The 16731-nt window shown below is 42.3% G+C and overlaps 2 pseudogenes; both read right to left on the bottom strand.

Annotated features, from left to right (window-relative positions):
* Positions 1 to 2227, bottom strand: part of LOC102490484 (glycerol-3-phosphate phosphatase-like) — a 2848-nt pseudogene extending 621 nt beyond the window's left edge.
* Positions 2228 to 3128: 901 nt separating this feature from the next.
* LOC102490904 (SWI/SNF-related matrix-associated actin-dependent regulator of chromatin subfamily E member 1-like) overlaps positions 3129 to 16731 on the bottom strand; it is a 25524-nt pseudogene continuing 11921 nt past the window's right edge.

The following is a 16731-nucleotide window of genomic DNA, read 5'->3' on the forward strand; positions in this document are numbered from 1 at the left end:
TGCCTCCCCCCCCGCCCGCCTCTGCTGCTGCTGGTGACGGAGCCCAGGCGCTTGCCCCGGGCCCGCAGCGCCTGCACCGTCTCGGGCGCGCTGCAGCATCCCGCCGCCTCCTGCAGCAGCGTGCCACGTCGGCCACCAGAGCCTGAGCTGTGCCCTGGGCTCCCGCCGCCACCCCCCCCAGCCACCGACAGCCGCAACTCGGCCCTGTGTGTGAGTGTGTGTGCGTGTGTTTAATTCAGATCAAAATACTACCTAATTTCCTTTTGACTTCTGTTTTTGATTTTTGAATTGTTCAGAAGTATATTATTTATTTTCAAAATACTTCGGGACTTTCAAGACACTTTTTTTGTCTTTGTTGTCCAGGCCCACAACAAATTCCTGGGCCCGGAAGTCAGATATCTGATTCCCAGAGGGAAAATAATACCCTAGAAGCCCAGGTACAATATTTTATGTCTGGTCGCTACCAGAGCGAACGCCACGGTGTTTGGGATCAATGCCTTAAAAATTCCAGCAGAGGGCAGCAAGTCAAAATGAAAATGCTATTCGAAAACCTCTGATCCGGTGGGGCAGGTGAGAGAAGGAAGTAGCTCAGACTGCACAAAATTTAGGGTTATTCTTTAAAGGAGGCTGGGATCAAATTTAGGACAAAAGTTGACACGGAACTCTATACACATTATGATCCAAAAGGTTTTTTTTCCCCTTTTCAATTTGGCAGAGAGGTTGTGTGCTCCCCAGAAAGAGAGACAGAGATAGTGAGAAAGCACTCCCATGGAGCATGGTCACACCGTAATCCCCTCTCCGTTTTTCCCTCCTTTCAGGATTCTGGGCATGCAGGCACATGCACCAGGCGTGCTCCTCAGGCTGCTGGGTGTGGGACTGGAATCTTATAGTGGCCACCGGGATCCAGCCGCCCCAGTCACTAGGCCACGGGCTGACCAAATTCAGTATTATTTTTTACACACATATACACTCACATAAACATGATGCCTTTGGTTAAAGATAGTGCTGAATTTTATTTTTTCTGTTATGCTTTTTAGCATCTCAAGGTTATTGGGAGTTAGTTTATAATACTTTTACAAATCAAGAAAAAAAATTTCATGGTCAGAATTTCGAGTGAGATCTTTAAGGTTTAACCATCCATCATAGGTAGGAGAGGGCAGAAATCTGGATGGGGCTTCTTGTGTCGGACTGGACAGGAGCACCCCTTGCTGGAGGAGGCAAGGGGATGGGAAGGCAAAACCCAGGTGTGTGAGGGAGAACTTGTTAGATTAGGAGGCCAGAGAAGAAGTAGGTGCCCTTGCCAAAGATCCTCAGACCCAAATGGTACTTTTAAAAAAAAGTTAATAGAAGCTACTTTCAAAAATAAAAATGGGCATGTTTGGTTAATAAATGCAAGCAAATAAGAGAAGAATGAGGATGTTCATGACAAACTCTGAGTTTTAATTACTTGACAATATACAAGAATTTAGAGGGGAGAGATGAAACTGACGTCAGGCCCATGTGCATGCATCCCCAAAATTCTAAGAGGAGAACGAAGGAGAAGGGAATTGTGGCAAGGCCATCCCCCGGGGGCTGATTTCTAGCTTTCTGTCTCTCTGTCTCTCCTGAATGCATGTGCCCTATATCAAAAATCTCTCTCTCGTAAAAAAAAAGAAAAGAAAGAAAAACATTTATCAAAAAAGTAGTCTCCTATCTATGGGATCCTAACCCTTAGGGTTTAAATCTTTTGATTACTGTAAAACGGTACCAAGTGGATGAACTTATTAATTTCTAGCTGTTTTTCTTCTGGAATAGGCTAATTATCTTGAATTTTTCTAGTCCATTACAAGAATATTCAATTCCTGGGGACCAACAAGTGGCGTAATGGTTACATCACTGGACTTTCACATTGTCAACCACGGTTCAAGTTCCGAACCTGGCACCTAAAACTCAGGCTGGGTATGTGTGTATGTGTGCCCCAAATCCCAAGGAGAATGGAGAAGAAGGATTATGGTTTAGCCATTGCCCCGGGAGGTGATGTCTTGCTTTCTGTCTCTCTGTCTCTCTATATCTAGTGAGCTCATGTGCCCTATAGCAAAAATCTCTCTAAAAAAGAAAAAAAAATCAATTCCTTAAGCTTTGTGATCTATTCTTTGAAATACCTGGTAAAAAAGTAGTTTATTTTTCTGTACGATAAGGATGAATTTACCAGCACATACTCAATATTAATGATAACAAAAAGCAACATATTGATAGTGTATATATGTGTTCACTTTAATGATGACTTCACAAACTAGTAACTACTCTTAACTATGGAGACTATTCTGGATCAATGTGATCCAAGTGTAGTCAGTTGCAGGCTACACTCAACTCCTTAACATGACTTTTGGTAGCTGATGTTGATTAAAAATAAGAAGGTAAGTAAACAAAAACATGCTCATATATGATTACATTTTCAAGAAGCTACTCTTTGCAGAGGTAAACAGGAGAGACTTTCCGGAAACTGTTGAGGGGGATTGGGAAGTTTAGTGGTATGGCTTTGGTAAGTGCCCAAGTGAGCTGTAGGAAGGCATCTGTAAGAGTTCTGGGACCCAGTAGGTGGCATAGTGGTTAAGGCACTGGACACCCACATGGTTGACTGCAGTTCGAGTCCCAGATCCAGTGGCTTGAAACTCATGCTGGGCACGTGTGTGTGTGTGTGCCCAAAATCCCAAGAGGAGAATGGAGAAGAGATTGTGGCATGGCCGTCCCTCCTGAGGGGTGATTTCTTACTTTTTGTCTCTTTGTCTCTGTCTCTCTGGCAAGCTCAAGTGCCCTACAGCAAAAATCTCTCTCTCTCAAAAAAAGAGTAGATCCTTTAGCATGAAAATATAATTCTCTCTAAGAGGTGGGTGTTTTTTCAATCTAAATTCTGAGGCTCCTAGTAGTTGAGGGCTAGAAACGAGATCCAATGAAAAGAGCCACTTCACAAAGCTTAAGAAAGGTGATAGACTCTGCTGTTAGGTTCATGATGCTAAATGATCCAAAAACCTTTGGTGGTGTGATATGGATAAAAAAAAGGAATACATAAACCACATAGAACTACTAAAAGCAAGAAAAATACCTTTTCATTTAAAAAAGTATTTAGAGCACATAAAACAAGGCAACATTTATTCTTTTTTCTCATCTTGTGTGGGGTCTGCCGGCGGCTCCTCCCCTGTGGCTGTTGCTCTCCCAGCCGGTGTTACTATCACGGGCTCCCTCGGCTGCCAGGCTGTCCACTGCCTCCTGCCCTCTCTCCTTGTCCGTAGGAGTAGATGTGCCTTCTTCCCCATTCTGTTGGCTCTCTGTTGTCGCTCCAAGGTGTGTCCCCTGTCTCCTTCGGAAGGCTTTCATCGTCTTTTCCGCGGCTTTGCTCATGCTTGCTCTCCCACGGGATGGATCCTGTCCTGACCGCGCTTGGCTCGCTCTGCCGCCTTCTTCATTTCCTCCTGCCTTTTGTGGGCCTGTTCCTCTGCCTGTGCAATCTCAGCTGCCATTTTCTCCATATCCACTTCTACCTGCAGACTGCACAACCTTTTAGTTCATCGTTAAATGAATCTGTGCTTTCCAGGAATTTCTTCTTTTCCTGTGGTGTTCTTCTACTTGAAGGAGTGCGGCTTCTAGTGTTTGCCGATGAACCGTTAAGGCCTGGACCTGTGGTTGGAAGACCTGCATTCTAGCTGTTGTGATGACTGACCGGATGTCAGTCGTCAGGAGGTGGTGGTTCGTCTGGAAGTGGGTGGTGGCTGTGTGCCTCATGGAAAACAGGCCCAGCTACAGTGGCACAGGTGGCAGGATGCCACTCTGTGATGGCTGAGGCTGCGTGGGAGGCCAGGGGTTAGTTTCTGGCCCAACCTGAATAGGCTAGTCATGGTGGTGCATGCCTGTGATCCTAGCTCCCTAAGCGGATCGGGCAGGAAAGAATGTGGCAGGGAGAGAGCCTGTCAGAAATCTCTTTCTCTCCCTCTCCCACGCACTCTCATTAGGAAGAAAGAGGGCTGTGGCGAGGTGGTGGTTAAGGCGCTAGAATTGTAATCATGTGATTCTTCAGCATGCCGGATACTCATGTAAGGTTCTCTTTTCTCTATGTGAGACTGTTTCTGTCAATTTTCTTTCTCTAAAGCAACTTCTGCATGACTCTGCATTTATGTAAGCAAGGTAGGTGGGGGAATTGTGATAGGCCTTCATAGATTCATTGTACTCTATCTTTTCTGCTTCCTACGTGTTTAAACATTGTTGTTTCACTTCATCAGCGAGATCTCGTCACATGCCACCAATAATTTTGTCAATCTCCCATACTTTCAGGTCAGGGTGGGAGGCCTTTACTTGGTCCCAGACCTTCCTGATGTACCTCAAGGAGGGCATCAGTGGCTTATCTGGTGGCTGTGAGGGTTTGGGACTCGTGATACCAGAGGATGCTGTAAGCCGGCTGTTGGTGCCTGGGTTCCCTCCCAGCCTGGAGTTGTTGTAGGTGAGGTGACTGTATGGATTGTATCCCACAAACTTGGGGTGCTGGGCATTTGTGTTGCAGCAGCTGGGGTGGGAGTGGGGTATAAGATGGTCTTTTTCACGTTTTAGAAGAAGAAAGTCTCAGTTCCTTAAGAATGAATCTGAGACACTGCGGGCAGAGAAATTGCCTGCAACTCTTGCTCAGCTTCCCTTTGTCCCACCAGCTTGTTAAACCACCCCAAGTTTCCTATGTCTTCCTATGGCAAAGATGGCATGGCGGTGCAATACCTGTGGTCCTAGCTGACTGGGAAGTTGGGACAGGAAGGATTGTGCCAAGGAGAGAGTCTGTTAGAAATCTCCTTCTCTCCCTCTCCCTCACATTCTCTCATTAAAAGAAAGAGGGCCAACAGATGACATGGTGGTTAAGGTGCTGGAATCCCACACGGTTGAATGCAGTTCAAGTCCTGGACTCAGTGGCTTGAAAATCTTGCTGGACGTATGTGTGTGCCCGCCCCAAATCCCAAGAGAATAATGGAGGAGAAGGGATTGCTATGTGGCCATACCCCACATCCCCCAGAGGGCTTGATTTCTCACTTTCTCTTTCCGTCTCGCACCAGCGAATGCATGTGCCCTATGGCAAAAACCTAATAATAATAAAAAAGGAAAACTAAAACAAATAAATGAAGAATAGTGTGACATGATTTTCTAATTGATGAATAAATTTAGCAGAACAGTGTCAAGTTATTTCCAGCCCCTCCTTAAGTATCCATAGTCTTTGACCTTCTTCACCAGATGCTTAACCATTTGGATAGCTTTCAATGTGTGTAGGTTTCTTTTCCCTAGCATAACATTTTCTGTAATCTTTGTGAAAAACATCTAGCAAGGTCTCAGAGGTAAAACAGAATGAGAAGCCTAGACTGAGTCATGCTGGTTTCTCTAAGTCAGTTGTAATGAAATATATAAACACTGAAGAAGATACAAATCATAAATGAACAGCCTGATGAAGCATCTTGATTTCTAGACAGTTCTTTCACTTTCTTTTTCTTCTCTAAACGGTATGCAGTATTTAGTGGCACAGTAAGCAGAAGTGTATCTGTAGAGACATACCCAGCAGTTAGTCAAATTCAGGACAGTGCAGCTGCCTGGCATGGGTGACTTGGAAGCCACACAGGCTACTCTGTAGGAAAAAGAGAGAAGGATTGGATCTCACGCCTACTTTCTCAGTACCCTGCATCCCAATGGTGTTCAAGTTCTATCAGTTGGGAGGAATTTTCCCCATAGTCTCAGACATGGGGACTTTTCTCAACTCTTCTTCCAAAAGTGTAAACTCTAATTTTCTGGCTTGGATCCTCTTGTGACTCAGTGGAAGTTTCCTTTCTGTATGTTGACATCCATCCCATGGGAATAAGCAGGGCCAAGTGGTAGAACCACCTTAAGGAAAATGTTGGAGTAGAAACCTTGAGTTGGTGATTATCATGGAAGATTTTTGTTTGCTTGTTTTTAGGATTTTGCTAGAGGGTGCTTTTGTTGGCCAGAAATAGATAGCGAAAGCGAGAAATCAGCTCCCCAGCAGGGATGGTCACACTGCAATCTCTTCTCCTCCATTCTCTTTTTGAGACTTTGGGCACGCACACGTGCCCGGCGTGATTTTCAGGCTGCCATGTCCAGAACTTGAACTGTGGTTGACCATGTGGGAATCAAGGGGCTTTAATCACCACACCACCTGTTGGCCCCAATCGGGGAAGCTTTTATAGGCAAAAAAACCCCCCACAAAAAACAAAAAACAAAAACAAACAAACAAATAAAACCCATGCTCTGCACCTAGCGACTAAAGCAAGAAGAGAAGTATTGTTTCCCACCCCTTGCTGTTTACTAGCTATCCAAATCTCATCTATCTGAGTCTCCAGAAAGGGACTGAAGGGGATGGAGGGCCCGTGCAGGGCTCCCCACAGATACTGAGGTTGCACAGCTGAAGAAAGGGGCAGATAGCTTATCACAGACACAGTGCAAGTGATAAATGCCCTTTTGAGGAACTGTGGTGCTAAGGCCCCGACTACTGACCTGAGAGGTGTGGTCCAGGCTGAGGTTATCTTACCCCCTCCTATCAGTCACTTAGCTCTGTCCTTTAATTGCTCATCAAACACTCAGTCACTCCAGACACTTGGGGGTGATATGGTATGTTCCATGATCAGGCCTAGTACTATGTGGCTTGGGACACAAGTCTGCGGTCGTTATCAGATGCATTTCATGCTTGGAATCTGCCTATTAAGATCTGGATTGTGGGGGGCCAGCATACGGCGTAGCAATGATGTCGCTGGACTCCCACATAGCCAACTGCGATTTGAGTGCTAGACCTGGTGACTTGAAACTGACGCCAGGCACGTGTACATGCATGTCCAAGAACCTGGGAGGAGAGTAGAGCAGAAGGGATTGCAGCATGGCCATACCCCCTAGAGGATGATTTCTCACTTTCCCTCTCACTATCTCTCTCTCTCCAGCAAGAGCACATACCCTAAGGCAAAAACCTCTTTAAAAAAAAAGAAAAAGATCTGGACAATGTGGCCAACCAATTGACCTGAGCTCTGAGGTTGAGCTGTGCTTGATAACTGGCAGGGTCTGCTCAATCTGTCATAGAGAGCTGAGTCTGGTTACTGACTCATCTGCTATTCCCACTAGTCCCCGTTGTAGACGTTGGGGAACACCAGGCTACCCTGCCACTACTCTGGGTTAGAGCAAGGCTTGGTTGTGCCCTTGTGGAGCTGTTAAGGCAGCAGCGCATCCCCGGTCCCTGCCAGGAGTGAAGTACAGGTATCTCCCTGCTAGGTTTCTGCTTCGTGCCCTTTTCCTGGCTCATTTGCAGGGAGAGAAGAGTTTTTTTGTTTTGTTTCATTTTCCTTTATTTGTTCTTCTAACTGCAGGCCTGTTTGGACTGCAGGTTGCAGGCCTTTTTAGTTCTGTCTGCAATATGCAGGAATGAAAGGACAGCCCAGGGTACAAAACAGGGCATTTTTATTCCTACCCCCAGGTCTGTGGCCGGTCTGCCTCCTACTTCCCAACTCTCAGAGTTGTTGTGTGGGTGTTTGCTGAATTATTCATGGGGTATGTTATTACTTGTAGAAGGGAGAAATGGGAAAGTGAATCCGTGCCACTGTGTCAAGAAAAAAAAAAAAAAAAAGAGTCGCAAGTTCCCTCTCATTTCAAGGAAAAAGTCCAACTGAAACACATTGCGAGGGCTGCAACTCTTTCAGGTTCCCTTACTGTTTCATGCCAGAACAATATCTGGTTTATAATAAGGCCTCAGTAAACACACACACACACACACACTCTCTCTCTCTCTCTCTCTCTCACACACACACAATATGTGAACCTCTAGGTTTGCAATCAGCAAATGTTCAAACTGATATTCTTGGATTTTCCAGTCGAATGCCCACACTTTGGAATGTGGAAATTGGCCCGAGATTCTGGCTCGCTACCTGACTTCCTGGCCTGTGTTTCTGTGTTCATGCCACCCTAGGGCCTGCCAGGTGACTGGAAAAGGGTGAGCTGTATTTCCTGCTCAGATCCTAACCCTCCCATATGGACTTACTGAGTCTGTTTCAGAGGCAGAAATTCTATCCACAGGAATGCTTGTGAAATGTTCTTTTCTCGACTTCTGCTGATGTTTAGAGCTGCCTTTTGGTAAGAAGACAGCCCAGGAGGGTCTGGTGGTCACTGGACATCAAGGTGAGCCTTTGTTTTAGCTGAGTGTAAGTTACAAGTTGCTTCTAGAACCAACGGAGGGCCCATTTTGGTCTCTGATTCTTTTAGGCTGGAGGGTCTTTTGTCCCGGTTCTGTCCTTTACCCTCCAATCTGCTTTTCCTCAGAAGTTGTTAGATTCTTCTGAGAAGCTCAATTAGTATAATCCTTGAGTTTCGAGGTTGAAGCACTCCACTAATTTGGTAATTAAATCATTTATTTTAGTAATTAACAAGCTAAAACTCAGAACAATATAACAATATAACAAAAAATGTAGGGCAAGATAATCCCATGGAACCATATGGGTTGATCCTGTGCAGGGGTGGTTGCTACTGCTGGATCATATGAAGGCCCTGGAGTGCTGGTGTGTGTGTACCTGGCTTGTATGCTGACCCTAGCTAGGTTTGCAGCCTGAGGGAGTCTTTTCATTAATACTTACCTCCAGATAAAATGTAGATGTTTCCTTTAGAAAAATAATTGAAAGTTATTTACTGTGGCAGTATTGACCAGCAATATTGAAGGGCCTGGGATACAGAGGAGAGGCCATTATGTAATTTGCAGTGACGGTTCTATCAATATCTGTCTATTATGTTATAGGTGTGTTCTGCACATGTCTACTTATCAGCACAGCTTGGAGGTTGCTTTGTTTTCTACCATTTCTTCTCTTATTCTTTAGTCTGTCTTTATACTCTCTTAATGGTATCCTTTTTCGAACAGAAGCTCTTATTTCTAAAATAGTAGAGTTGATAATTTTTTCCCCTCATAGTTAGCACGTTTCGTTTTCTGTTTAAGAATCTTTATCCACTCCATTTTCATGAAAACATTTCTTAGGGTTTTTTATAAAAATGTTGGCACACTGTATAACATTGGAGTCACGTGGGAGGCCTGGGTTTGCATCCTGGATTAAGCCGAACAAGCTGGGAATATCCATGTGTGTGCCCTTGATCCTGAGTGGCTATGAGAAGTTTGGGTGCGTAGCATGACCTTATCTTTTCCCTCTCCCTCTGATAAAACAAATTAAAACTTTAGAAAGTGTTACTGCCAGGGCCAACAGGTGGCATGGTGGTTAAGGTGCTGGACTCCCACATGGTTGATCTCAATTTGAGTCCCATACCCTGCAGTTTGAAAAATCATGCCAGGTGTGTGTGCATGCATGCTTAAAATCTCAAGAGGAGAATGGAGGACAAGGGATTGCAGTGTGGCCATCCCTTGGTGGTGGGGTGGGGGTGGGGGGGATTCTCACTTTCCCTCTCTCTGGCAAATGCATATGTCCTATGCCAAAAATGTAAAAAAAAAGTTCTATTGCATTCCCTTATATATTTAGACTTACAATTCATCTGTCTTTGAATTTTGCATAGGTAGGAAAACAAGGTCCATTTTATTTTTATATAGCTATCTGAATGATCGGTTAGTATTTATTATGAAGACCATACTTTATTTCACTGTACTGTCGTTTTTACCTATTTATCAGGTGATTGTATATATGTGAGACTTTTTAAAATGAACAGACTTCATGTTTAAGAACAGTTTTAGATTTATCAAAGTATTGAAAAGAAAATGCAGAGAGTTCCCACATATACCTTCCCCACTCTTCTCTCCTTCACATACTTTACCTTAATTACTAACACCTTTTTTTCTTTTTTAAAAAATTTGTTATAGGGCATATGTACTTGCCATAGAACAAGAGAGAGAGAGAAAGTGAAAAAGCATCTCCCCCTCAGGGAGGGGTATGGCCATGCTACAAATCCTTTTCATCCATTCTCTTTTAGAGATTTTGGGTACACACCCACTCTGTGCATTTTTCAAACTGCTGGGTCCAGGACTTGAACAGTGCAGTTTGTCTTGAGAGATCCAGTCACCTTGTTCACATGTCACTGGCTGCCCCATAGTGACTAACACCTTGCACTAGTGTGGAACTTTTCTTACAAGTGATAAACCAATACTGATGCTGTAGGAGAGGAGAGACAGCTTCTCCTCTACCCTTCATAGATCACGACTGGGGCTCCTATAACAAGAGACGGGTGAACAAGAGAAGAGCAAGCTTTGCTTTCCTTAATATTTCCATATAACATGTGCCCTGCCTGCCTTAGACTTTAAAATATGGTTACCAGTAAAAATCAACTGAGATAAAACAGGGAAAATGCTTTAAAACTACACAGTGGTTAGTACCATCAGATGGCATAGAGGTTAAGGCTGCTGGATCCCACATAGCTGACTGCGTGGTTTGAGTCATGTACCCAGTGGCTTGAAAAACACACTGGGTGAATGGTGTGTCCATGCCTAAAAATCCCAACAGGAGAAAGATCATGGTGTGGCCATCCCTCCTTGGGGGTATGCGTGATTTCTCTCTTTGGCTGCCTCTCTCCAGAGAACACACACGCCCTCTAGCAAAAACTAAAAAAGAAAGGAAGAAAGAAGAAAGAAAGACTCAAAGCAAAACACTACACAGTGCTTAATGAATGAACTGTTAATCACAAAGGTTTGGGTAGTGGCGACGGTTGCAAAACGATATAAATGTGCTTCATGCCACTGATCTACATGCTGAAAGAGGGTTAAAATGGTAAATTTTATGTCACATAAGTTTTGCTGCAATTAAAAAAATAAATTAAAAAAAAGATAACTTTTGATATTTGTCCTTAAAGTTGAGATGCCCCATTTCATGGGTGTGAGCACACAGTAAAACAAGAACATTGAGGAACCTCACCTTTCTTTTTTTTGTGTGTGTGGGGTGATTTTGCTATAGGGTGCGTGCACTCACTAGAGAGATGGAGGGAGATGGTGAGAAATCACTCCCCAGGGCGGATGGCCACGTTACAACCCCTTCTCCATTTTCCTCTCAGGATCTTAGTCATAAATGCATGTGTGCCCGGTGTGAGTTTCCAGCTGCTAGGCCCAGGACTCAGACTGTGGTTGGTCATATGGGTGTCTACCACCTGCAAGTCCCTAGGATCCTCACCTTTCTATGCTCAGACCTTCAAGAAAATTCTGGAAAAGCTGGCTTGGTGACATAAATCTTGGAATCAAAACCAAAAATTATCTCAATTTCTCCCTTTCTAGATCAGAGGTATGGATTCTCATCTGCAGTAATTTCTTTTCAGCAAGTACAGGGAGCAGGTATTGTAGTCAGTAAGTTGCAAAACATACATGTTAAGGTCAATGGTAAGAAAGTCCTCTGTATACCCATGCTATTGAGTCATTTCAATATCAGAAAACTTAAAATCTCTGCTACCCAAAGCTTTGTCTTAGACAATGCTTTTAACTTCTACATACAAGGCCCAGAGGGGGATGAAATAGAATGATTTGAATGTAATCTCTTTCCCCTTTCTCATCACACTCTGAAGGAAGAGTATATGGCAGCAGCAAAGGCCAGCTACCAGGGGACTGAAGAACAGAAAGGAAGGGCTTAGTCCGATCTACGAACCAGAGCAATATGGCTTGGTTGATAATACACAACTTAACAAAAAACACAAACTAAAGAATATCTGCACTTGAGGGCCCAGCAGTTGATGTAATGGCTATGTTGCTGAACTCCCGTGTAGTCGACCACAGTTCTAGTCCCAGACCCGGTGGCTTAAACTCATGCTGGGCACGTGTGCGTGCATGCCCAAGATCCTGAGAGGAGAATGGAGGAGAAGGGATTGCAGCGTGGCCATCCTCCCAGGGGATGATTTCTTGCTTTCTGTCTCTCTGTCTCTGTCTTTGTGGTGAGTGCACGCACCCTATAGCAAAAAAGGCCCGCCCCACAAAAAAAAAAACCCCAAAAAAAAAAAAAAAAAAAAAAAAAAGAATATCCACACTCATGGGATTTTTGTTTCACTGTCAGTATTCATACATATACATTTTAAAAGTTTATTGATTTGTTTATCCTGCAAAAGAAAGGCATAGAGAGAGAGATTCCCAATGGTTCATATACAGTGTTCCACCTCTGGTCTCAGCTGGTTGGGATCAGGGGTGTGTGTTTACTTAACCTGCCCAGGAAAGTCCCAGGATGTGAACCCAGGTCCTTCCCATATCAGTATAGCCATGCCACCACTCTCCACCACCTAGCCCCCATATGTGTCATTGGATAGAGTTCTATAGTTCCAGCCCAGATGACTGGGAAGTGTATGTTGCAGCGAGCTGAGCTGAGATTTAGTCTTTCCTGGCCTTTTAGGAAGACTTACAGAGTAGTAGAACAGAGTCTCTGGAGCAGGCCTTCAGGTGGCAGCTGAGATTCAGGAGGGTAGAAACCACCGAGAGACTGAGTCAAACCAGGTTGTCCTCTCCTTGCACTGAGCAGATCCAGCTCATCCCTGTCTCTGCCGCTACGATAACACCCCTAGGTCTTTCAGCTCCTCTGGAACTAAAACCTATGTCATTATTAATTTGTAAGTCAATCATTACACAGACACAACTCCAGAGGTGTCTTAAACTAGTTAAAGCAAGCAAATCAATAGTGATTTTTATAGATCATAAGAGGAATATAACCAAGTCAAGTTTTACGATTCATTTGTTAATTATTCATACTCCTTAAAAATATTTAATTTTGGGAACTAGCAGTTCACATAATGGCTATGTCGTTGTACTCCCACGTAGTCGACTGCGGTTCGCGTCCCGGATCCAGTGGCTTAAAACTCATGCTGGGCGCGTGTGCATGCATGCCCAAGATCCTGAGAGGAGAATGGAGGAGAAGGGATTGTGGCATGACCATCCCCCCTGGGGGGTGATTTCTCGCTTTCTGTCTCTATGTCTCTCTCTGTCTCTGGCAAGCACACGCTCCCTATAGTGAAAATCTCTCCAAAAAAAAAAATCTAATTTTATTAATTATATTATTATTTATACATTCCATCGTTATGCATCATTTAGTTTGTAAAGAGATTTTACTCAACATGATATATGCCACACAGCAGAGCAGTTGAGAATACTGTACACAACATCACCAACAGGCAACAAAACATATCTGTGTCCTATAAATGTCTTACTTCTCCATTTTGTCCCAAATTTCCCTTCCTGCACTCTCCCCCTCTCTCACTCTCCTTTCACTTTGTCCCTAATGTCCATAACAATTTTCAATGCCTTTATGACCTCCAGTATTTCAGTCTACCATAAAGTGTAGACAGTCGGTCAGTATATGTTAAGTGGAGACATACAATATATCTCTCTTTCATAGCCTGACTTGCTTCACTCAGCAACAAATCTTCCATGTTCATCTGCTTTCTATCAAATGCCAGGGTCTTATTTTTATGGCTGAATAATATTCCATGGAATATATGTTCCACGCTTTTCCAATTCATTTATCTGTTTGTGGACATTCAGGTTGGTTCCATGTTTTAGCAATTGTGAATAATGCTGCAATAAATATAGCTGTGCAAGTGCTTTTCTGACTGAGCATTCTCCTGCCCTTTGGGTAGATACCCAGGAGTGGAATTGTTGGATCATATGATAGTTTTATCTGAAGATCTCTGAGGAACCTCCATATTGTTCTCCACAGTGGCTGGACCAATTTACATTCCCAACAAGGTAGGAGAGTTCTCCTTTCACTACATCCCCACCAGCACTTATCATTTTTTTTTTTTTAATCTTCACTATTCTGACTGGGGTTAGGTGGTATCTCATTGTGGTTTTGATCTGTATCTCCCTTACGATGAGGGAGGTTGAACATTTTTACACATGCTTTTTGGCTGTTCATATGTCTTCCTTAGAAAGTTGCTTATTCAGCTCATTTTCCCATCTTTTAATTGGGTTAATCATTTTCTTCCAGGTAAGCTGCTTGAGTTCCCTGTGAATTCTGGTTATCAGTCCCTTATCTGAGGCATAGTTGATAAAAATTCTCTCCCATTCCGAGGGTTGTCAATTCACACTAATTACTATGTCCTTTGCTGGGCAGAAACTTCTTAATCTGATGTAATCCCACCTGTCTATTTTGGGGATTATTGCCTGTGCTTTGAGGGTCTTGCTTAAGAAGTCTTTGCCTACCTCAATGTCGCTCAGAGTTTCCCCAGTGTTTTCCACCAGTAGTTTTATAGTTTGTAGTCTTAGGTTTAGATCTCTGATCCCTTTGAGTTGATTTTTGTTGATGGTGACAGATAGGGGTTCAGAGTCATCTTTTTTGCAGGTGGAAATCCAGTTTTTCCAGCACCTTTTGCTAAAGAAGTTTTCCTTTTCCCACTGGGTTTACTGGTACTCTTTGTCAAAGATCAGTTGGCTGTATGTCTTGGGGTTTATTTCTGGGGTCTATTTCATTGGTCCTCATGTCTGTTTTTGTGCCAGTACCATACTGTTTTGATTATCACAGCTTTGTAATATATTTTGGGATCTGGGAGACAGATGCCATCCACTTCACTCTTCTTGCTCAGGATGGCTTTGGCAATACATGGTCTTTTATGATTCCAGACAAATTTTATGATTGTCTTTTCTAGATCTGTGAAAAATGTCTCTTGTAATTTTATAGAGATTGCATTAAATATGTGGATTAATTTAGATAGGATTCCCATTTTGATTATATTAATTCTCCCAATCCTTTCACATTTTTTATTTCTTTTGAAATATTTTCATTGTTTTCCTTATAGAGATCCTTCTCTGGTTAGTTTTATTTGTAGGTATATTATGCTTTTTGTGGCTCTGGTAAATGAGATTACTTTCTCTAGTTCTGTCTCTGTCTGCTTGCTGTTTGTATATAGAAATACTATAATTTTTTATCCTGCCATTTTACTGTATGCATTTATTTCATTGAGAAGTTTTTCATGGATACTGTTGGGTCTTCTATGTATACAATCAGGTCATTTGCAAACAGAGATAATTTCAACTCTTCTTTCCCCCTATTCGAATGCCTTTTATTCATTCTCTTGTCTGATTGCTTAGTCTAGGACTTTCAGTGCTATATCGAATAGGAGTGGAGAGAGTGGGGGGGCAGCCTTGTCTTTTACCAGTTTTTAGTGGAAAAACATTTAGCTTTGTCACATTCAGTATAATGTTAGCTATAGGTTTTTCATAGATGCCTTTTATTATGCTGAGAAATGATCCCTCTATGCCGATTTTACTGAGAGTCTTAATCATGAAGAAGTGCTGTATTTTCTAAATACTTTTTCTGCATCGATTGAAATGATCATATGTTTTTTACCTTTCTTTCTGTTAATATGGTGTATTACATGGTTTTGCAAATATTAAGTCACCCTTGCATTCCTAAATAAAGCCTATCTGATTGTGATGAATAATCTTTTATATATGCTGTTGAATATGGCTAGCAAGTACCTTGTTGAGAATTTTTGCATCTATATTCATCAGAAATGTAAATCTGTAGTTTTTCTTTTTTGTTGTATCCTTTATCTGTTTTGGGAATGAGGGTGATGGAGGCTTCATAGAATGAGTTAGGAAGGATTCCTTCTTTTTGGATCTCTAGAAACAGTTTGAGTAGAATGGGGGTTACCTCTTCTTTAAAAGTTTTATAAAATTCAGCAGTGAAGCCATTGGGACCTGGACTTTTCTTTGTTGGGAGGTTTATTACTGATTCAATCTCATTGCTTGTTATGGATCTATTCAGACTTTCTATATCCTCCTGAGTCAATCTTGGTAGATTATATGTGTCCAGAAATTTTTCCATCTCAGGTTTTCTTGTTTGTTGGTGTATGGTTGCTCATAGTATCCTCTAATGATGTTTTATATTTCTATTATTTCTGTTGTAATGTTGCCTGATTCTCTGTGAATTTAATTTATCTGGTTCCTTTATCTCTCTTCTTAATTCATCTAGCTAATGGTGTGTCGATCTTGTTTATCTTTTCAAAGAATCAGCTTTTGCTTTCAATTATTTTCTGTATAGTTCACTTATTTCTATTTAATTTATTTCTGCTTAAATCTTTATTATTTCTCTTCTCCTGGTATATTTTGAAATTTTTGTTGTTTTTCCAATTCTCTGAGGCATGATGTTAGGTTGTCCTTTTGAGCATTAACATTAAATGTTATTATTGATATTTCCAGACTTGTCTCTACCATTATGTTGGTCATATACTTGGTTGTTTTTTTGTTCTCTTATTGCTGTCTGTTTTTAGTTTTCTTGGTACAGTACTTTCAGAATTTCTTGAAGAGCTAGTCTGGAGTTGATAGTCTTTCAGATTTGGTTTATCTGAGAACATTTTTATCTTCTTTTCCCATATGAAGGATAATCTTGCCAGGTATAGTATTCTCAGTTGAAATTGTTCTCCATTTAACACTTTGAATATATTTTCCCATTCTTTCTTTGCTTGCATTGTATCTGATGAGAGGTCTAGTGTTAGCCGGATGGGATAGTCTTTGTAAGTGAATTTGATAATTCTCTCTTGCCAATCTCAGTATCTTGCCTTTGTGGTTTTGGCCAGTCTAGCTATGATGTGCTGTGGAGAGGATCTTCTTGGATTGATTCTATTTGGGGTTCTTTGTATTTCTTGGATATGAAAGTTTGAGTGCCTCTCTAGACTTGAAAAGTTTTCTTCCAGGATTTCTTGGAATAGATTATCAATGCCCTTATTAGTTTCTTCACCTTCTGGGATACCAAATCTTTGGATGTTTGGGCATCTCATGGCATCTACTATTTC

Source organism: Tupaia chinensis, unplaced genomic scaffold (genome assembly GCF_000334495.1).
Source record: "Tupaia chinensis unplaced genomic scaffold, TupChi_1.0 Scaffold000361_2, whole genome shotgun sequence".
In the NCBI taxonomy this organism is placed as follows: Eukaryota; Metazoa; Chordata; class Mammalia; order Scandentia; family Tupaiidae; genus Tupaia; species Tupaia belangeri.